The 23323-nt window shown below is 42.7% G+C and overlaps 1 protein-coding gene across 2 annotated transcripts in view; it reads right to left on the bottom strand.

Moving 5' to 3' along the window:
- LOC147205020 (tetratricopeptide repeat protein 28-like) overlaps positions 1 to 23323 on the bottom strand; it is a 124412-nt gene that overhangs the window by 35772 nt on the left and 65317 nt on the right. The window lies entirely within an intron of this gene.

The raw sequence follows: 23323 nt of genomic DNA, 5'->3' as shown, positions 1-23323 counted from the left end.
TGCTGAGGCTATAAACAGAAAAAATACTTTTGTGTATTCTGAATGACATTTCATGCCACTTCCACAAGCACCATCCAACAGTCAAGAGTACTGCTTTGAGCACAAATTGCACTGCGGAAAGCAGTTCGGCAACAAAATGTCAACACAAAAGAAAAACCCTGTCCGCACTAACATCCTTTAAGAATTTTCATGTCGATGAGTCTGTAAAGAACCATCTTTTTCTTTCTTTTTTTCTTTTTGTTTTTTCTTCTTTTTATGATGTCTTATGTCATAGGGTACACTGACTGACTGTGAGCCTTTACCTTGTCATCTTGGTCAATCAAGATTCATTCAAAAATATTTATTTTGCAATGCAATAATGAATGGTTGTTTGTCCATCTCGCAATCAGTTTAGGGGAATTTTCCCTCGAAGCTGCACGCTGAGCAATTGGGCAGTGCTCTTGTCCTCTCAGCGCAGTGTGACACAGTCACACACCACACGCACACATTACATTTCAACCCCAGTCGAATCTACAAAAAGGACACCACACCATTCCCACTTTCCTACAGTTTAAGTCGTACGACCGAGGAAGCACACTCAGTTATTCTACTATAGTTTGAAGCATACATTGAAGTGACACTGTACACGTGGGCGTCCCTTAAATGAGGCTCTTTTGAGTGTATCAGAGGTTCGGTGACTACATTTTTGTCTTTTATTAAATGACATGATTTCCATGATTTATGAGTGGACCATATTTAAAAAGACTGCATTGACGCTTTATTAATTATACTTAAAAATGACCTGTGTGAAAAAAAGAATCACATACTAGGGCTGATTTTATTCATTTTACAAATCTCTATTCAATGATTTGTTCTATTTTGATATATACTGTAGGTGGTTTGAATTTTTTGGTAACATATTTACACCATGTAAATCTTTATGATCTCAGGTTTTGGACAGGTCTGATACTAATTTGGCCGTCATGTGCATGTGCTTACCGTGGTTCAAGGGAAGCTCAGGGAGTTTGTGTGAATACTCACAGGCATGGAAAATTAGGCAGGCATGTCTATTATTTTTACAACTGTGACTACCTAGTTCACAAAGAGACTTTGGCTGTTTTCAAAGAATTCAATATTCAATACCAACCTACGAAACATGCAAACTACGACAAGGTGACTGGCAACGAGCACCGTGAAAAATTACACCTGGAAGCTTTTTGTCAAATGTTCACTGTTCCTCAAGGATCCAAAGCACAGTAGGCACAAGCGAGATCATTGTCTGCTACTCTCTCATCTATGTCAAATGAATTGATCATAACTAGCATTTATAGTAGTTATTTTAATTTTACTGATTTTTGATCTATGTTGTGAGGATAAGCAGTTGGGATAACGGATGGATGGATGAATTTAATTGTAATCAAGTGTAATATTCAGTCCATATTATGATTTGTTTCATCCACAACTTCCAACTCACCACTATTGTTTTTATACTTATTAATTTTAAGGAAATTACTTTGCTCAGGCTCCTAATTGGCAAAAATATATTTGCAGTTAAGCATAATAATGTGCTGTTATGGCATGCACTTAACAGCCTGCAAATGAACATGTTAGGTTTCTTTCACTCAAGTAAAAAAAAAATTGTTAACGTGAGCATCTCCAAGGCACACAAGCAGAGCAGGCTTATTAGATGTTTATGCAGAGGGTAAACAGCTGCGACTGGGGTCAGCTTTCTCTGCCTGAACAGATGTTCAATTAATTTCACACGACCAGCTAATAAAGCAACTCCTTCCACAGCTCCCACCCACCCCATACCAGCCAGGGAAAAGTTTGGACTCAGGCCACCGGAAAGGACATTCATTCTGACAAGGAAGGTCACTGTCAAACCTTGAACTGGTAACATAGACTGTGTCATGATGAAAGTCAATAAAAGGCCATGCTTGGTTTGAATTTTTGAACTATTTAAACTTAACTCATTACCTTGGGTTCCATGTACTGTACTGTGTTTATATACGGTGTATATATAATAAAAAAAGTCCTCGTCTCACCCCCACTCGGGTGGTGTCCGTCCCTCATTCAGCTCGGGTCCTCTACCAGAGGCCAGGAAGCTTGAGGGTTCTGCGCAGTATCCTTGCTGTTCCCAGCACTGCACATTTCTGGACTGAGATGTCCGATGTTGTTCCCGGGATCTGTTGCAACCACTCATCTAGTTTGGGGGTCACTGCCCCGAGTGCTCCGACCACCACAGGCACGACTGTCACCTTTACCTTCCAGGCTCTCGCCAGCTCCTCTCTGAGCCCTTGGTATTTCTCGAGTTTCTCGTGTTCCTTCTTTCTGATGTTTCCATCACTTGGGACCGCTACATCCACTACAACGGCTTTCCTCTGCCCTTTATCTATGATCACGATATCTGGTTGGTTCGCCATTACCATCTTGTCAGTCTGGATCTGGAAGTCCCACAGGATCTTCGCTCTGTCATTCTCCACCACCTTCGGAGGTGTTTCCCATTTTGACCTTGGGGTTTCCAGTCCATACTCCGCACAGATGTTTCGGTAGACTATGCCAGCCACCTGGTTATGGCGTTCCATGTAGGCTTTCCCTGCCAGCATCTTACACCCTGCAGTTATGCAGGGTGTTATAGTTATGCAGCACTCGGGGCAGTGACCCCCAAACTAGATGAGTGGTTGCAACAGATCCCGGGAACAACATCGGACATCTCAGTCCAGAAATGTGCAGTTATGATCGTCTCAGGTGCCTCTTTGCACAACCTACACCTTGGGTCTTGTCTGGTGTGGTATATCTGGGCCTCAATGGCTCTGGTGCTCAGGGCCTGCTCCTGAGCAGCCATGATGAGTGCCTCTGTGCTGTCCTTCAGGCCAGCCCTCTCTAGCCACTGATAGGACTTCTTGAGATCGGCCACTTCAGTTATGGTCCGGTGGTACATCCCGTGTAGGGGCTTGTCCTCCCATGATGGTCCCTCTTCCAACGCCTTATCCTCTGTTCCCCATTGTCTGAGACATTCTCTGAGTACGTCATCCGTTGGAGCCTTCTCCTTGGTGTATTCATGGAGCTTGGATGTTTCATCCTGGACAGTGGCTCTCACACTCACTAGTCCCCGGCCTCCTTCCTTTCGGCTTGCGTACAGTCTCAGGGTGCTGGATTTGGGATGGAACCCTCCATGCATGGTTAGGAGCTTTCGGGTCTTAACGTCCGTGGTCTGAATCTCTTCCTTTGGCCACCTTATTATTCCTGCAGGGTATCTGATCACTGGCAGGGCATAGCTGTTTATTGCCCGGGTCTTATTCTTGCCATTGAGCTGGCTTCTTAGGACTTGCCTCACTCGCTGGAGGTATTTGGCTTTCCTTGTTGCCAGTTCGAGGTTGCCATTGGCTTGTGGTATACCGAGGTACTTGTAGCTGTCCTCAATGTCTGCTATTGTTCCTTCAGGGAGTGAGACTCCTTCAGTGCGGACTACCTTTCCTCTCTCAGTCACCATCCGACTACATTTCTCAAGCCCGAATGACATCCCGATGTCGCTGCTGTAGATCTTGGTTGTGTGGATCATGGAGTCTATGTCCCTTTCGCTCTTAGCATACAGCTTTATGTCATCCATGTAGAGGAGGTGACTGATTGTAGCTCCATTTCTGAGGCGGTATCCATAGCCTGTCTTGGTGATTGCTTGGCTTAGGGGGTTCAGTCCTATGCAGAACAGCAGTGGGGAGAGTGCATCACCTTGGTATATGCCACATTTGATGGACACTTGGGTAAGTGGCTTGCCATTGGCTTCAAGTGTGGTTTTCCACATCCTCATCGAGTTCGCAACGAAGGCTCTTAGGGTCCTGTTCACCTTATACAACTCCAAGCATTCAGTGATCCATGTATGTGGCATCGAGTCATAGGCTTATATATATATATATATATATTACTCAGGAAACAGTAATCCCTCGCGGTTCATCTCTCACGGCTTCGTTGTTTCACATATTTTTTTTTCTGTGCTTTTTTTTTTTAATGAGTGCATTGTATTGTGCATCCCAAGTCTTAAGAGACTTGAGACTACTTTAGAATAAAGAGAACAGTCTACGCACTTCATCGCTGTACAGCCTGCCAAATCTTCTCCATGACAAAACCCACAATGTCAATGAAACGTTCTGTACAGTATTTGTCAAAACTGTCAGTTGTTTGGAAGAAAACGTTTATATTTTTCTTTTTTTTAATGCATGGGCTTGAAAAAAGGTTTAATCTTTGGTTTCATTCAATACAGTATTGTATACATAATAATTGCAAAAAATAAAGATGAGTACTTCACCGATTTCAATTATCACGGGTTCTTTTGGGAACATAATCCCCGCCATAAATGATGGATTATTGTAATGAGAATTGTGTGATGTACTAATTTAACCTTTTTCTGAAATTACATGGACCAGCTTTTGTGTGACACCTGGAAAGTTTTGTAGAATTCTTCTCTCTCCCAATCAATGTACCAACGAGTCGCGGGCTGCTTGTACATTTTTCCAATAAGCTCCTCTATTTTATCCACGGGTAACTGTGGAATTATAAATATGGCCACGTAATGTTGTAAAACACAATCTAAGTGAACTATCTATACTTGAGAGCGTAACTGTCGCTAACACATACGTATATTTCTTGTGTGTGTGCTGTCCAGCCGCAGGTGCTTATCTCTCCCTCCCTATCTCCTTCGCCCGCACTCTCCTGCAAGATGATCGTTGGCCGGCTTTAGCTGTCGATCAACGCCAAATTTAAAAGGAGAAATGTGATTGTTTGCACTGAGCTTTACATGGCAAGGTCACGTGACTGATATCCTAATGTCAATGTTAATATCGAGAATGCTCATATCTCGATAACAATAATATAACGATATATCGCCCAGCCGTATACACAACCAAGGTGAAATGTGAAGAAATGCACTTGCAATGTGAACGGGACATATCTTTGCTTGGCCCTGGGGCTACGTAATGAAATTCGGATGCTTTGAATAAATGAAAACCAAAGTACAATGTTGATTTAAAAAGGGAAATAAATCAATACAGTAATAATCCCTTTCAAGGACAAACGCTATTCTGCATTGGTTATTTTTCTCACATAAAATGTGCAAACAGTATCCAAACCTAGCAAGCCTTATTTCCTTCACTTCAAGTTGCTGGTGATGTCTGCAACCAATTACCTGCTGACAAAAGGACTCTCAGCACTTTGCTCAAGTTAAAAGACGCAACAAGGCATTACACAGACCCAGGGATGCAATTACCCTCCGTCACAAACTGTTGCTGTTTCATGTTCTAAGATAGCCTATCTGAGGCTGCTCAATTACATGTACCTTTTGAAGCCTCGCTTGTTCTCTCAAACTCAAACTTCCGCTTTTGTGAGCAGAAAATAGAGGATTCCTCATCTGCCTGACTTCAGAGTGCAGCTGTATAGGCAGCGAGAGCAAGACCACAATCTTTTGCCAGCACAGATGAGTCGCTCTGATGAGCGCCCCTTTAAAGTAAGACTGCAACACTGCATTCTCACTGCAGATGGAGGACTAGATAATGAAGAGTCTACCTTGACAGACACAGACCATGCACAACTACGGGGACCACCTCTATTAAAATGCATGTAATCTCCCCCAAAAAAATAAAAAAAACACTGAGGAGGATGCAAACCACATCACAAATTCAACTTGGGAGTGAACATTACCTGTTTGTGTGTGTGTGTGTGTGTGTGTGTGTGTATGTGTGTGTGTGTGTGTGTGTGTGTGTGTGTGTGTGTGTGTGCTACAAATAATACAAAAGTGGTCCTTCAAATTCTATTTAAAAAGCCAGCAGCGACAGGACTGGACTCTGAATCAGAAATATCCAATAAATGAGCACTCGGACTTTCATCCAGGTGGAGACGTTGGCCATCCTCCTGTAACTCAAATTCAACTTGATCCTATTGCCCTTGTTACAAATGTTAAAAACCAAAGCATTTCAAACGTTAAAACAAATGTTTGTGGCCCAAAATGCCCTACTGAATATAACACAAATGATTATCGTGTGCCAAAATGGCATAAAATACAGTGATTCTGCTTTGGGTAATTTTTGACCCATTTAAGTGTAGGGGCCACTCACTCACTCACACTATCGAAGGTATGCTTCTCAATCATTTTCTGCTACCACCCCCCACACCCCTAGGAAAAGGAAAATATTTCACACACCCCACAATTCTCTGTCATAAGTATAAATAGTATAATTCGTCCATAAACTTGTTAGAAGTAAACCTCTGAATAACATTGTATCCTCATTAACAAAAAAAAAAAACCAAACAAAAAAAATTAATGAATTAATACAACAACCTACAACAAAGAACAACCAGTAGGTTTTTTTTCATCTTACTCCGCCTTTGTTTTCATCAGTGTTATATATTTTTTCCATGGTGTCTCTTAAGGGTTTGTTCACAGCACTTCATAGCTCCCGCTCTGTGCTGTGTGCGCACATACTCGGTGTAAAAAAAACAACAACAACACTTTAGAGCTAATACTTCTTCCCCTACACCTGTGAGGGCGGGTGGGGGTGGGGTGGGTTTGGGGGTTTCACTGAGGCTCTCTTGATTCGAAGGTAAACCGGTTGTGCTGGGAGTAGACAGGACAAATGCAAAAGGAGATGGCATGGGAGGGATGATGCCATGTTAATCACAAACCCTCCAAGACTATTTCTTATTCCTGACAAGGAGAGTGGCTTAAGATCTGTTCCGCATTCTCATCCATAAACTCCTCTTCTAAGTATGTTTATATGCTGTAGAACATTAGACTAATGGTTGCTTTCGTAGAATGTGCAAGAGGTAATGAATCGTACTTAGAATAATTACCCTCTTATGTCATGCGGCAGAGCTGCTATTGATAGTATGACTTCTGTGACTCTCAGTCCCCGTTGTGTGTTTTATTTCTCACACTGGCCAGCAATTTATGGCTAACTCGAGTTAGGCAGTGATGCTTTTACTTGCAGGATATATCAATGCCTTTGGAAAAGAAAACAAAAAACATCTCCTTACTTTTGACATCTGAGTGCTGATATCCTTCCAAGGTGATAATTATAGACTAGTGGCGCTCACAGGACAACTGCAGTTGCCATGGCAATAAATTGTTCATGGATAGTCTTGGGACAAGACTACATTACTATCACCATGTGTGTTGATAAGGGTAAAGCGCGTTGAGTTTAGAGTAGCAAACTAGGTTGAGGGCGAGCAGCAGTGTTTGAGTATATCATCCCCTTACAGTCTATAAAATGTAATGGCAATGAACAGGGAGGGTATCACCTTTTGGTCTGGGTTGCAGGGCCATAGAGTAAACTTTTCAGCTCCCCACCATAATAACAATCAAATCCTTATGGATGCTGCAGCTTTTCAAAGTTATTGTGAAGTCATGGATGATATTCTGTGTTTTTATTATTTGCTTTATGTGAACCAAAATGAAATGACTCTTGATCTGAAATAGTTAACATCATAATGTGTCTATGTATGCCTGAACTGGAGCAATTGCTTCTATATTTGAGAAATGTCTGCTAAGGGTGGACAACGGTAAACACATAACAGTATGCTGATCAATTAATGAGTGACTATTTTTAGATGATAAATAACAGATAACTATTGCCTACAAATATAATATATAGTCAGTGCAAATATGTGTCATGTGACTGGAATGACTGTCGTGTTGCATGCAAACACGACACACGATCCCATGTTTTCCCGCTAATTGAAGTGCACACACAATTCCGTGTTTCCATCAATATAGAGGACATTACAATGGCTGACATTAATTTCCCTGGAGCTTAACCACAACTCGTCTAACCTTATCAAAAAATAAATAAATAAAATCTAAGGATTTATGGGTGGTGAGTCCCCGCAATCTGAGTTTACAGATGTATGTGGAACACAAGTACATGCACACACACAGAAAAAGCCAGCTGGCTAATTAAAAGGCACTGCAGAGGGAAGGTGAGGAGAACCATGCACCAGTGTTTCCCTTAACAAGCTAGACTCCAGCAGCACGAGCAGCACGAGCAGCTAGCTGGCGGTGAACGCTAGTGGGAGTGGTTGGGGGGGAGTTGGGCAATGGGGGCGAGGAAGAGGGGCAGATAAAAGCGATGGGAGAGATTGTGTTTGAAGAATGAGAAGAGAGAATGCTAAATACATCCCCGGGCTGTGGCCGTCCTCACATCTGGTTTCCCTGCTACAAATGCATCTTGACAGTAAAAGGAAACATCTCTCTATCAATGTAATGAACGCGGAACAGACCAGAACAACAATGCTCTAAAACTAGCCTCAGCGAACATTTCTGTATGTGCATTCGTACAGTACCAACAACATGAGCTTGTATGAAATCATAACGGCTAGAAGGGGTGTTGTATGACGAAGGAATGTTGCTGGTATCTGTGTGGATGCTGGGGGCGGGGAGAGAGATAATAAAATATTCATCTAGCTTTACAGGTTTATATTTCATTCTCTTTCCCGGTCCGATGCTTGGATATGGATCCCACAGGAGCCGCAATTAAATTGGCCAAATGACAGTCACTCGGCCATATCAAAACCTTCTGTTTTTTAGGCGGGGGAATGTTGTGCTTTGCCAAGCGAGGGTAGGTACAGCTGTGGCTGAGTGCTCACTTAAACACACATTCACACAAATAAGAGCCGACTCACGCTCTCTGATTCAAAGATAATATTCCTGTTGGTCATATCGTCTCTTAGATTTAAAAAAAAAAAAAAAAAACATCCTCGAGCATATCCTATTTTTGGAGAGCTTTTTATAACCGAACTGCTCATCGCATTAGCTAGCTGTTAACCAATTTCTCAAATCAATCATCAGAACTAATCTGATTAACTGGCAGCGATGACATACCGATACTACAGGAGCCCCTTCTTAATTTGTGACCTGTGCAACCTCCAGCTCATAGATATATGACGCCAGAAGGCCTGAAGCTTGATAATTGCTTGAGCCTCGATAGGACACGTTAACAAAAGGAGTGATTGTCACCAAAGGTCAAACTACGGTTAAGGGCAACTCGTGACAGCTTCCAAGTTGTCTGCTCCAGGACCCTCCCACACCCACCTCTACTGTACAAGCAGCAACAAGATGCAGCCGCACCAATGGGCAAGGGGGAATTGCATGGGGCTAGCTAATGATACACATAAGATGCCGTGGAGCTTTGGCTTGTGAAAAAGCCTTTTTTTGTCTGAGCTGTGGGTAGTCTACGCAGTGGTGCCAGGCTAAATGGGAGATCATTTGCGGTTAGTCTCAAGACCCAGTATGCATTCCCTCAAATGTCCTTACTCCAAGAGTATCCTAAGGCTTGTGGGTTTCATGCCACTGCGTGTGTGTGTGTCTGTGTGGCCACATTTATGCAGTTTGTGTATTTTTTCCGCCTGTTTGAGGCAGTACGGCAGCCATTGGTGGCAAACAGTCGAGAGGAAGAAATCAGAAGAGCCACAAAGTCAAACTGAATCCCACAGTCTCCACTGGAGTTGGTGGAAAATTTGAGTGCTCCATCCAAGATGTTGATATTCTCTCTCACACAAGACGGTGTTTAGAGAAATGGTCAAATGTTGGGTAAGGAAAATGAAGAGAGGGCAGGACGGTAACTGAGCGGGTTCTTGGCGACATGTCCTCCACATGACCCCCTCTCACACCTCACACTGCTGTCACAACACTGGTCCCCTGTGACAGGATGTCAGCATTGTTCTGACACAGAAGCAGACCCTCCTGCCCTCTGATATATAAACACATGAATATAAACTCGAGTTGAGGAGAAAATTGAAGTGGTGGCACACTAGGGAAGCGGGGCACTGTGAATGGATCTTAATGTACTCTAAATCAGAGCAAAGCCTCGAAGGGTTGCCGCTTATTTCTGTGCCGAAGTCAAATCTCCACAGGCATAGCTGTGTGATGTCTGCCGGAGAAGGGAATCAATTCTTTAGAGACCTTGTGGTGACAGGAAAGGAAATCACGGTGGTGTTTGAAAGTAATTTCAGGACGGCTCTGAGGTAAACATCAAGGCCTGCCACTTTATTGGAGTCTCTAAGCTTGCAGAAAGAGGGTCATAATGCTTGTTTAGTCTTTAGTTCTGTACACTAATAGCCTTTAGGAGAGGCTAAATTTACTCTGAGCGAACACGCAACAGAAATCTCATTCCATGTTTCCATCGAGAAGTAGTATTTGGCTCACTTTGGGAGAGTGCTGCATTTTTTTGAGGGTCCATTGACAAAAGTTTTGGCACCTATCCTTCACGGAAATCTAACAAGGCACTCACTACATTCCGAGCCATTGATTGTTCAATATAGAATTGTCACTTTCGAGTGCCGAGATGGACCCTAAATTGTACCCTTGCACTAAAAACATCCCCCAAAGGCACAAAAATGTTACAAAAGGAAACAATTAAGAAAGAAAATGCTGGATGTCCTCCATTTTCTACTTCATTTGTTACATCGCTCATTGTAAACCATGCAATGGCATTCTAAATTCAACTGCTTCGTAAGAATGTGGCTAAACTGTTTGGGCAGCATAGCACTGTGATAGAGTGGTTGATTCCCAAAGTGAAGGTTGGTGGTTCGATCCCCAGCCCTTGTGACGAGGTCAAAGTGTCCTTGAGCAAAATACTGAACCCCGATTTGCTCCTGATGCTGTATCATGAATAATTGAATGAGAAGTCAGTGTCTTTCAGTGCCTTGTAGTTGGAAAAGCGCTATACTAGTGAAAGACCATTTACCATTTCCTTCTGCATTTTATCCCTTAAGAGCAATGGAAATCCACATCAAAAGCCTCAAGAAATAAGTAAGTAATGGAAGTGTCAAGAAGTACCCAAAACATGAATATATGAGTAAGTCATAAGGTAAACTTGAGAACGAGAGGGGCAGGCTTCCTTCACAAAGAAAGAATCCCACGCTAGAATTTTAAGGAGTGACCTTCTTGCTGTGCTAACCACTAAATAGAATCTGGCTCATTGGACCGACATCAAACTAATCATAGTTAAATTCATAAAAGGAAGTAAGCAGTTTAACCTGCCTATCCTTGAGAATCCGACTTGCTGTTTTTATGGCTTCGAGTTGATTCTGACACAGTGGCAAATAAAGCACAGCTTGCAAGGCCGCAACTCCATACGACAGAGTTCAGCAGGAAACCGGGCAGTCAATCCAAGGACATTGCACTAGTTGGTCATTCAAGGATGTTTTGGCAGCCCGTGGATGGGAGGCACCGTCCCTGACAGCACAAACAGCTGGACAAATCAGGTCTGACATACTACACTACTTTGTTCAACCTTTTTTCCTGTGACAAGATGACTTTTTCAGCTTGGAAAGGAGAGGAAGGGAGAGCAGAGGAGAGATGGGGATTGTAGAGGAGAGGAGAATAGAGATAAAGTTACGCAGGTTAAGGTTTAAGAGAGCCAGATCATATTGATCTACAGCAGAGCTGTTGCTTGGAGCATGCTGACACAATGAAAAAAATGACGCCAGTGTCAGCACCTCACAGTTCAAACGGAGGCACTCTGCCTCTAATCCATTCAGCAACAGTAACTCATGCTGAAACCAGATTTCCATGAAATTGAGTTTGGGCTGCTTTCAAATGCTTAGTTTAACTGGTCTTTCTTGGTGTTTAGACAAATATGAGCTTAAAAAAAGGGAAGAGGGTGATGAATTGACAAAGTCAAATTATGTGTATTGAAGTGCGTACAAACATGAACTCCAACTTAGATTGTCATCTGCATCTGTAATAAACATTATAAAGGAAAGGAAATATATCATATCGCCCATGTCAGTTCAACAATTCTAGCTTTTGTCCTTATGACATTACAGTTGATGTCAAAGCTTACAGTGTCTTTCTGTCTATACTGTAATTTTAGAGAGCTTGCTTATTTTCGTCATTCACATGAGTCAGCCTGGGGAGAGGTTCTTCATTTTCATGGTGGCATAATCAACTTAAGATGGAAGGTCTCTTGGGCTTTGCCTTCATTCTTTGATTTATGAGACGTATGCCTGTCAATTAGGACTGGAATGGAAAACAAGTTGAATCGGAAAATCAGTCATGATTGAATGAATTTGTCACAATACAGCTTGAGTCAGTCGATGACCCGATCAAATTATTAGAAATCGGTGTGATGTTGCTTATGATTTGTTTTTCATTATCTTGAAAAGTTTGGGCTTTGGAGAGCTCTTCCATCTCTCGTCTCTCGTCTATCCCGTAACCCCGGAGGGTCATTGGGGCACCACAGACGATCTGCTGACCAGCTCTCTCCATCCTTCTCTGTCTTCGGCAGCTCTCATTGCCTCATTGAGTTTCAAGTGAGTCCATTCTATGATGTTATCTTCCCATCTTTTCTTTTGCCTCCCTCTTCTTCTGCCACCTTGTACGGTGCCTTGCAGAATGGTCTTTGCTAGGCCTGAGGATCTGGTGACATGTCCGTACCACCTCAGTTTCCGCTTAATGACAGTGGATAGGAGGTCATCATGTGGGCCGATGGCTTGGCTGATCTTTTGACGGACTTCCTCATTCGTGACATGTTGGGTGTAGGAGATACCCAAAAGTCTTCTGCAGCATCTCATCTCCATACTCTGTATTCTCCTCTGCAGTTCTGCTGTAAGGGTCCATGTTTCGCAAGCGTAGAGAAAGACTGAGGTGACAAGTGAGCGCAGCAGTCTCACTTTTGATGCCAGACTGATGTTATTATCTTTCCATATGGGCCTGAGTTTTGCCAGGGCTGCAGTCGTTTGAGCAATTCTGGCAAGGACTTCTTGCTTTGATCCTTTATCGGACACAATTGCTCCGAGGTACTTGAAGCTCGACACACAGTCTAGTGCCTGTCCATTGACTCAATGGACAGGCTCTTCCATGCTGAAGCTAAAGAGCTGCACACCCCAAATGTCAATACATTTTCCGTAAATATACTCGTACTGCCAACTTTGGTATTGACAAATTAATGTAAACCATGACAATCACAGCGTCTCTGCCCACTGCTTTGCAACGGAGGCACTTCAGGTTGTACAGAAATTGCGTGCGTTCGAAGAAGCAAGGAGCCCCTGTATCTGATCTATCCCAGTCATGGACCAAACTCATCTCTCACCTATAGGTTAAAGAGCCAACAAAGATATTGCCCATTCCAACTCATGCCATCAGACTCTGTAGTGTGCCGTTTGAGTAAATTCGCAATGACATGCCATGAAGGTAAAGGACTTCAGTCTACCTCAAGCTCACTGCACAAATCCCTTCTCCCCTCGGTGCTTTTATTCAATAAACGTAATTACGAGCTTGGCACGACTGTTGTGGGCAGTAACCGTGACATGGGCAACCTGTAACACCCAGCATGTGCTAGACACCTGCACTTGGTGTGACTTGAAGGCAAGAGAAGCACTACCAAAGCGCTCTTGCACCTCGTTGCTCCATGGACTGTCGGCATGTCCGAGCTATAGCTGTATAACCCAAATGTTTCACCATCACCGAGCCCTTCAATTTATCGCCAAGGAGAGAGAATTTCTCTGATTGACAAACAAAGAAAAGAGGATCCCACTGCTGGGTTTTACATAAGCAAACACATTATTCATATATGCACACACATATAGTACCTCCGCTTGCACAAAAGGTGCCTATCAGCAGCTCCTACTGTGACACAGCTTTAAGATGAATGAACTGAACTCAGAAGAGTGCGATCGGAACTAAATCCCTGTGACATTCATTTATATGTGCCATATAAGAACTATATGCCTGCATGGAGGTGGAGAGTGGACTATGTCCCAATTTTAAATAGCATGTGCCCATGCTTGCACAGGAGGATAAAATATGTGCTCTTAGGCCAGACACGTGCAGCAGAGCTCTGCCGTTGCTCTGCTGGTAATATAGCTAACAGGCAGAATAAAGGATGAATATGATCACCTGTAGGAGCTGAAGTATAAGTCAAGTTGTACAGAAAGGTTTGGCGCAGATAAAAAAAAAGATGGGGTGACCAGGAAATAATGGCTTGCTTTCAAGACATGCTTTCTGGGTGATACTGGACCACCCGCCGGCGCTGCCTCCGGCTGCGAGCGCACGCCACCGGACTCTGATTGACAGGCGGGGTAAATACTTGCTGGCGGGGACTCTGATTGTATCTCTTGCCCTTGGCATAATAGAAGACATAGTGAAAGAGTGATGGTTACAGATCCTCGACCACAAATTATGCTGGCACATCGTCTGAGCCACCTGAGATGCACGTATGTTTAGAGTAACCTGCGCCCAGAAAACCCAAACACACATTTGTCACTGCTACTTTAACTCAAGTCTTCTGCGGGAAGAGAAGGCACCAAATCCTAATAGAAGAAGATACACAAAGTGAACGTGTTGTTTTGTTAAGGGTGGCAGAGAGGATAGAGGAAAATGTTTACCAAATCCTCATGCAGGGATATTGTTAGAATTTAAAGGGCTGATGTTTCGACAATGCCAGTTGTCTCAAGGTCACGGAACGTAAGCTCTGGGATTTACCAGTGTTGGAGGAACAGTTGGCTCTCATTGACTCTCTCCACTGTAGAGCGGCAAGAGGAAACTTTGTATGCTTTGCGAGAGACGAATAGAGTCAGCCGCCTCAAAGCAGCAATACAAGCACCAATTGAGCTCATCTTATATCAGCCGCCAGAGAATGAAAAAAACACCAGTGCGGTTTCCAGCGTGCTTCATTGGATTCGTCACATTGGTGGAATGGAGCAATCAGGGCTATGTTTGCACTGGCATTGCAAGGCAGGATGCAGACTTCACTGCCATACTATATGCTTAACCCATCATATTTGGAGGGACCAATCAAAGAGAGTCAAATTGAGAAAGGAAAGCAGAGGGCAATACAATGGAGCCAACATCAGCAATCATGACATGACTCGTTTGACATCTGTTGTCTGAAACTGATGAGGCCTAATTTATTGTGAAGTGTAACGAGTCTCTAAAATGTCACCTGGACAGCGTTATAGCAATGGGCAGAAGGCTTTGTAGATTCAGTATTAAATTCTTCATAAAACAATCACCTAAAATTGCACTTTACTCATTCCAACTTTGAAGTGTGCAAGGCAAAGAAAAACATCACAGAATTGGGATTGTGAGCCAACAACATAAAACAATGCTGGTATTTTCCTAGAGGGATAGTATGATTCTTCCTGAATCAAAAAGTCAATCTGGAAAGGAATTTGTTTCGTTGTGAATCAAGTACCTCGCAAAGGCAACATAGTTTTACTAGGACCTCAACATAGAATCTCATTTGTGCAGACTCCTCTGTTTAATGTTTTCCAGCAAGTGCATTGCTGTGTATATATGGCGGGCAATAAACAAGTGGAGTACACGCTAGAGACAAGCCCCTACAAAACTCATCATCTCTGAGAATGTGAGATTGTGACACAGTCCATATAACAGCAATAAAGCCATTGCTTGCATCCCTCCAGAACTGCAGGCTTTCGCAAACTGCGCACAAATACAAAGACAACACTGGAAAGGTCCCTTTTGTCTGCTCAGCACTGATGAAACGCTACCCACAGCGAACTCCAATCATACTGGAAAATGAGTTGGAGATATGCTGTAACCCCAACAGTGTCATTAAGCCTGTCACTGTCCCCTGGAGCGCAGGGAAGGGAGAAACACCACCGGCCTCCACAGCACATCATGTAGCCCTGAACTCAAGCAAATGCTGAAGCTATCTGTCAGTCTCCAACTAGCATAATGAAGCTGTATACTTATTGCATCTACTTTGTTCATAAACCCTCATAAGTCAAGCGTTCATACAATGGAATCACATCTACTCTAATGGTGTTCACAAGTCGATTGTACGGACGCTATCATGCGAAAAAAGATTGTTGAAATCCTATCATGTATGTTCCCACACATTTCAAGCAATGCAGCGCATACGAGCAGACACACAAAACGTCGACCAAGATAAGCCTCCGCATGCCATCAGAAAGTAGCGTGTGATTGGCCTCTGTGGAGCGACTGCTTCTCTCATCATTAACTCTTCGGAGTATCACACTACTCAAATCATGCTAAGCCTCTCTGAATGGTGATGAAGTCGAAAACGTGCCCATGCACACATTCACAGTGGCTCCAATCATTACACAGACACACACAAAAAACACACACTGCACAGCATCTTCCTCATTAACAACAGTGGCAAAAAAAAGAGGAGCAGCCTGTAAATGTTGAGAGTATCAGGACTGGATAGGAGACCACTTTGGCGAAGATAAAATATAGGGACATTATAAAGCTGGTATTTCAGACTTGGGGGGAGAATATCCTTCACATTACATAAACAGCTCAGTTTTGATTTCCTGATAAACAATGACATCCTAAATGGGGAAAATGTTTAATTAAATGTTTCCTCTTTTTTTTTCAGCTGAAAAAAAGCTTTAAAAAATAAAACAATAAAATCCAAGTATCCTCTCTCGATGTCCATCATTGAAATGTATGCATTAGAGTAGCATGAGTAGTTAGTCCTGTAGTTTGTGCGAGGTATCGATCGCACTTCCACTGATGCCTCTGCAGCAAAGGTGGAGGTCAGGCCGTGGCAGCTGCATCAACAATGTAAATAAAAATATTACCAGCACACCACATTGTAACACACCAATTTGCTGTATTCAAGAAAGACCTTGTAATCCTTACTTTGTTGTTGATCACACAATTTTATTTGCTGATCGCTTTCCACAAGGATAAAATATTTCCATATAGAGCCATCAAAGGACAGCACCACTACCGTATATGCCACTTTAGTTACGACACCAAACAAAATGGTAAAATATGGATCTGCTTTTGGAAGCCATTACACAATTTGACAATAAATGTTAAAAAAAAATGCAATTGCTTGTGTGTGTGTGTGTTAGTGTGTGTGTGTGTGTGTGTGGGTGTGTGTGTGTGCGCAAAGCAAAATGTGCCACCACTAGGGAACCAAGTCCCTTCCATCAAAGCTTGTCACAAGCTGCAATTAAATCTGATGACAGCACCAGCAAGAGGTACTAAATTTTTTTAAGTGAACTGTGCTACAATAAAACACCCGGGAAGCCTTTGCGCCTCTGGTCTCACGACTGAATAGTTCACAGTCCCGGTGCCACATGGTTCCATTCTTCATTTAAGATAGGACATTGGTGTGAGTACAGCAACAGCCCGTATCAAGTTTTATTTTGAGACCATATTGAGTGAAGCGCGTGGTCCTGTATATCCAGGCAGAACCCGCAGGCCTCTGTCTTCTCTTAAGATGTAGTACTTTTAATTTCACTCATTTGGGGCCTCGTATTTTCAATCCATTTTATTGCTTTCTCAGACCTCATTCCACAAAGACACATCCCACCTCCTCATAAAGTAACGGGGCTGCCATCCAAGAGAGATTGGAGAAGGACTCAATATTGTGCCACAGGGACAAGAATGCTGACACTGCCTTAACATGGGACAATGGCTAAACTGAGTATTGAGAGGCAGAGTGAGAAAATGGAATGAAAGCATATTTTAGTGTATATGTATTGTTTGGAGGCTTGGAATGAGCCAGACTAAGCAGCTCTAATCCCGGTCCCTGGCGCAATGTCAGGAGCCTTACAAAAAGCCATTCCCTGAAAATGGATAAAGGCTTTCTTTGACATCCCAGTATGTGCCGACACTCTATATAATACGTACTTGTAGCGATGTTGAACTCTCTGGCATTCATGATTCCCTTGTTTACAAGAGCAAGTCTCTTTTAACTAAAGGGTGAGTGGTCAGCACTGGTTCACCTCCTAGTAAAATGTTGAAGAAAAAAAAATACAATAAACAAGAAAGCCAAGGGACTTTTTCCATCCGGTTTAAAGGAAAAAGAGAAATGCTGAGGCACCTGTGGTATTCTATTTTCATGCCATCGTCGAGCTCAGAAGAATAGCCCATATGCATAATTTGACTTGTCGAAAGCCATGGTGACAAAAGCCAGAAATGGCTCCAATGAGTGAAAACAGGGTTCAGCCGGGGCAGTGCCCATAGGACATTGTTGTCTATACCACTGACTCCTCCATCAACCTTCGCCCTCAGCTCCTAATCACTAATTACCATGCAGTCTTTTCTGCATAATGACATATGGGGTATATAGGCCGATTAAACAGACCGCAAAGAAACATTTTAGATCGCCTGAAAACAAATGTGTATAAGACTAGGGTACGAAATGCTTCACTTGTGGAAGGTGCACATAGTCCTTATCCACCCAACGCAAGACCTCTGGTACATAAAACGGATGTTGGAATTACAACTGACTGGAAATCGCTATGTTGATGACTGAGGTGGTTTTGGTTTCACACGGAAACTTGGTTTTACTGGAGGATATTCGATGCTACCGTAGAGCTAAGCCTGCACCCGATTGTTATAATTCCTACAGTGTTTACCTGATTCGGATGTACCGTAAAACCCCTTAAGTTAAAGAGGAAAGTCTGCAACATCTTTTTCATTTTATTTGAAATCCAGTGGGGTTGTCTTTGGACTAAAGAAGATGACAATTTTTTTATGTTCACGTCCCGTGAGTGAAGACATGAGGAAGTTATGTACTTCATGAATGATCTGAGCTCTTTCACACAGAATTATCATCAGGTAGAGAGTATCATTACTCTATCATAGTGAATATGATAATGACATCTTATTCTATGTGTATCATATTAAGACTTTATGAATTTAATCTTTTGACCTTTTATTCAGGAGAGTCGCGGTTTTTCAACCTGGTGAGCCAAGGCACATATTTTACAGAAGAGTCAACACATACCAACCCATACCAATGTTTTGTTTTGTTTTTTTAACTACAGAGACACAGACATGAGTCATGATCCAGAGTATTTCATAATTCATGAACCAGAGGATTTCACGTAGAGGTTTGCAGTGAGATGAAATCCCCACAGTCCAATAATAAAGGCTTTTGTCTTGGGGCGCACGTCATTTCATTTAATACTACTGAGCTACAATTAGCACTAGCTAGGGCAAAAACAACTCAATGCTCTCCTCAACATCATTCATCGCTGACTGGAGATGCTATTATACAGCACGCTCACAATTCTAAACACATTCAATACATGTATATGTATTTGTTAGTGTCCTCTCTTCTTTTCTTTACCCTTTCCTTGCTTTTATTCATAACTACCAGCTGTGACTCTTCCCCCCCGTCCAAGTACATATCTTTCTCTTACTCGCTCGCTTTCTCCTTCATTAAAATGGACTTCCTAAACCCTCCATTCATCTTGCTGACAGCCTTTCTATCGATTGGGTCGGAGAGAGGGATGCAGCTTTAAATGGCTCTGCGGCCATTCTGGACCAGGGCTGGGCTGGACAGAGGACAAAGAGGAAGAGAAGGCATTATCCGGTTTAGCTGAAGTAGGGAATCACAAATGTATTTCAGTTATTGGTGAATAACATTTAAACTGGCCTGAGGCGAGGGATGAGAATTCACATGAAAATGACTCACTGCTGAGTCCTAAGGATTGGGCCGATGAGATCAGATAATGAATTAATCTCACACTTTGAAAGCAGACACTTCAGTTCTCCTCCCCGCATCACTCGCAGGCTGTCCCGAAAAGTGTCCTGAAAGTGAGACCACTCCAAACATTTGTTTCACTTGGCGACACTGCGTTGCCATTCAGTTCAATCAAAACCATGTGAACACGCGCTCTGCTGGAATGTGTTTAATCGGCATCCATCCGTTATCATCAGGCAACATCTATGAAAAAAGAGTGGGGGCATTTTGTCTTGATCCCTCTAACCGTGCGACATCAAATCTACCTGCCAGGATAAAGGACAAGACTTTCGATTTCAGTTATGATCAACATTTTTATGACCTCCTCATTGCCACGTGTTGCTGTGGAAATTTGTAGCAGGCGCTTCCATCCCTATTTGCCAATCGTGTGCAATACCGACGGGTCTGGTGGCTCTCATCTGTAATCATGTAGTGCACCCCAACAGCACGTGAATGGTCTGCTGTGAGTGTGTCACTCTTTATTTGTCATCTCATCTGTCCCTCAGCATTGCCATTGATTGCATGAAAAGGTGAGAACAAAAACAGACAGGGTCCGATATGAGAAAGATGAATTACTTAACTTACCAACAGCGAGTAGTTCATTTTAGACACTGCACGGTAGTGCTTGGATATAAGTCCAATATTATTAGAGCGGCCTTAACAGTTCATCTTTTGTTTCTTCTGTAATAACTCGACGATCAGCAAGCGTAGTCTGTACAGGGCAGAACAATTCAAATGTCTTTTTTCGCAAAACATTCAATTTGCTTGTGAAGAAGGAATCTCAAATCATATGTAATAAGCTCCATGTGCAAATTCTACAACAAAAAATGTGTATACACAAAAGAGCATGTAAACATGTGAATCCTTCTTTCCCAGTTGCGTTCATGGCCCATTGGTTGACACTAGCTGTCCATCCCTCATGATTCATGGTTAAGCGGGTTGCTGTAAAGGTGTTCTAAACCACTAGGCCGAGCAGGCGGTGCCTCATTAATAATACAACGTGGGCTGGGAATACTGTACCATGTATACTTTGGAATATCAGCCTTGCACGCATCCTCAGCTTCTTATTCTTCTTCATGGTGCTTTACTGGTATTTCTAGTATTACTGCACATAGTACCTTCAGTGTCAGCCCAGTGAAAGAATGAAAGAATGAAAGCCTCATGTCCTAAAGACTCTTTAATGATCTTCTCCTCTACAAGCTTGTTGACATACACTGACAAACTGTGACCCCGTCAAGAGGAACTCCCACTTTTAGCCTTGTTGTTCACTCCATATTTAGAGGTTCAGCGCTGTCATTATACCAGCTGAGGTTTACCAGAATCCATGCCCCCTCAACCTCGCCAAAAGATAAACATCAGTGATAAAACAGTCTGTGTCCGTTTGTCGGAAGCAACGTTTGCATACATAATCACAGCAGATGGACTGAGAGCAAGCGTATATAAACAATTCTAAAGCTAAAAATGGGACTGCTGGTAGGACACAGGGTGAACCAAGAAAAGAAAGTTTCTGTCTCCTGTACTTTTCCCGAATTGTAATTTCTCATTTCAATTTGGATTTCAATTTGGGGATGGGGGAGTCAGCTGTTGAGTCTTTTGAACATCACACGAGCCGTAATTAGAGACTGCGCTGCCGTCAACCCGGCTCAGTTTCTCCTAAATACTCACACCCAAAATTAGGGGGTGACCTCCCTTTTGTTCAACCTACTATTTAAGATGAAAACGCCACAGGCTTACAGGAAGGACAACTTGAAGTTTGGTAGGAAACGTAATCTTACAGCTTTGCTTTACATTCACCTCTTTTAATGATGTTGACTTGAAGAAAACTGAAGACCAAGGTGTCATTGGAAGTGTGATTGTGATGATAGCTGCCGAGAATATTTCCAAAAGGGCTGCGTGTTTAAAGGAACACTAACTTTGCACAAGTTATGATCTCACTGGTTAGGCCCGCAGCACGCAGTCATGGCTGACAAAGGACGCACTCTGAGCCTGAACACGCCTCTACTTTCTGAATTCTTATCCTGTTTCCTTTTTAGACGTTGCACACATCCTTTTTGATTTCTTGATGTGTTTGTGCTCAACTATCAATGTTACAAGTGTTCATTTTAAAGTGCTGTTGGCCATATTAGGCCCGTCTTTCTTGTTCCGTCTTTCTTTTGTTGGCCCCCACAAAAGAATCATGTAAACTTCACGGATATGTACACTTCTTGATTTAAAGTGACCTCACCATGTTGAGGTATTAGTAAGGAATTACTACTTGATTTGGAATCGTATCACAGTAGTAGAATTACACAAAAGCAAGTTAGTGGTACATGTTTTACCCATAGGTGCGAACACTTTGCTTGAATTGTAAATGACAGATCAAAATTCATACTCATCACAAATCTGCAAAGGTATGACTCTGCGGGTGCCGAACTGCAGATATGCAGGGTTTGACTGCAGTTTTAAGCTGTAATATCACAAGTCACCACCAGATGACAGACATGTCTTAGTTGCGCCAACACTGGGTCTTGTACGGGGTCTGTACCACTTTGCACAAGACGAGTAGGCCTAATATTTTTGTCCATCTGGAACGATATGCGGGACAAACATAGTACCTCAAAATTAAATGTTTGAGTGAGTTGATTTTTGTGATGAAAAAAAATTACAAAATGAATGTTGGGCTGTTGTTGAGCGATTTTCTGACAGCCTTGAGGTTTTTTTTTTTTTGGTTTGATTTTAATACAAGAGAACCCTTTACACTTGAAAAGAAATTCATAAAAAATACAGTGTATGGTTATATTGCTGTTTGCTTCATACACTTTAGGTTAGGATAGTGGGCGTTTTATACATGCATTGAAAAAAATGTGTAGTATTTTAAGAGCATGTATTTTGCACATAATTTTGTTCACATTTAAAATAGTATATTTGTCTTTTTCTGTGACCCCCCAGTCACACTAATAGGAAAATTGCAGCCCACTCAAGTATTTAAGTTGCCATCCATGTATGAGGAATAAAGTTAAGTTAAAGATGATCCTAAACCACAATTATAAGCCACAGCAAAGCCATGCGGTCGGTCCATGGGCTCTGTTGTCAGACAATTTGTGAAATAATTGTTGACTTCTTTTAAAGGTCCACAATTCTCCAAAACCTTTCATTATACTGTAAATTATTCGATCACAAATAGACAGTAATCCGCGCCACAGGTCTCAGACTCATTGTTCTACACTCGAAGGTAGACATGTCCTGGAAATCCAGTCAGAAACAACATCCCACCTCCGGCCTCTAGGAAATGACCTCAACCTAAAAAAGGCCAGATAAAAAGTCCACACCAGAAACAAAAACACCAACCCAGCTGTAATGAGCAATCCACCAGGCTCCAATGTGTACGGAGTGAGGCCAGGTGGTGTGACACACATATGACTCTGATTAGAGGGGCTTTCGGGTGAACGGGCAGCAAAGGGAGGGAGGGCTTGTACAAAGTACTAGGCCAACCAGGACATTACACGATTCAACTGTTTGTGGGATTCATGATCACCACCTTTCCTGCAGTATCTCAGCATGGGGTGGCAGTGTGTAGATTGCTAAGAAGCAACATGCCGGCTACACTGGTGTGCTACGACACAAGTGCATGCAGATAACAAATCAGACGTTTACTGCCACAGACTAGGGGCCTTGCATACGTTACTTCAGCACTCACACAACCCCCATTCTAAACTCGTGCTCCCCTCAATCATATTTCTCTCACTGCACATATCCTAAAAATGTGCAGTGGAGAGCTGTCGAGGAGAGCTCTGATCTAATTTTTGAAACGTTTGTCCTGCTGCATTGTTCAGACTTTGACTGGACTGTTTAAATGCCTCGTGATATCAGCAAGGACAAACAAGCAAACTCAACAGCCTGGT

Source organism: Hippocampus guttulatus, chromosome 5 (genome assembly GCF_054856545.1).
Source record: "Hippocampus guttulatus isolate MCC_2025c chromosome 5, RoL_Hgut_1.0, whole genome shotgun sequence".
Taxonomy (NCBI): domain Eukaryota; kingdom Metazoa; phylum Chordata; class Actinopteri; order Syngnathiformes; family Syngnathidae; genus Hippocampus; species Hippocampus guttulatus.
Note: the sequence above shows the minus strand (reverse complement) of the source record. Positions and strands in the feature narration are given on the sequence as shown.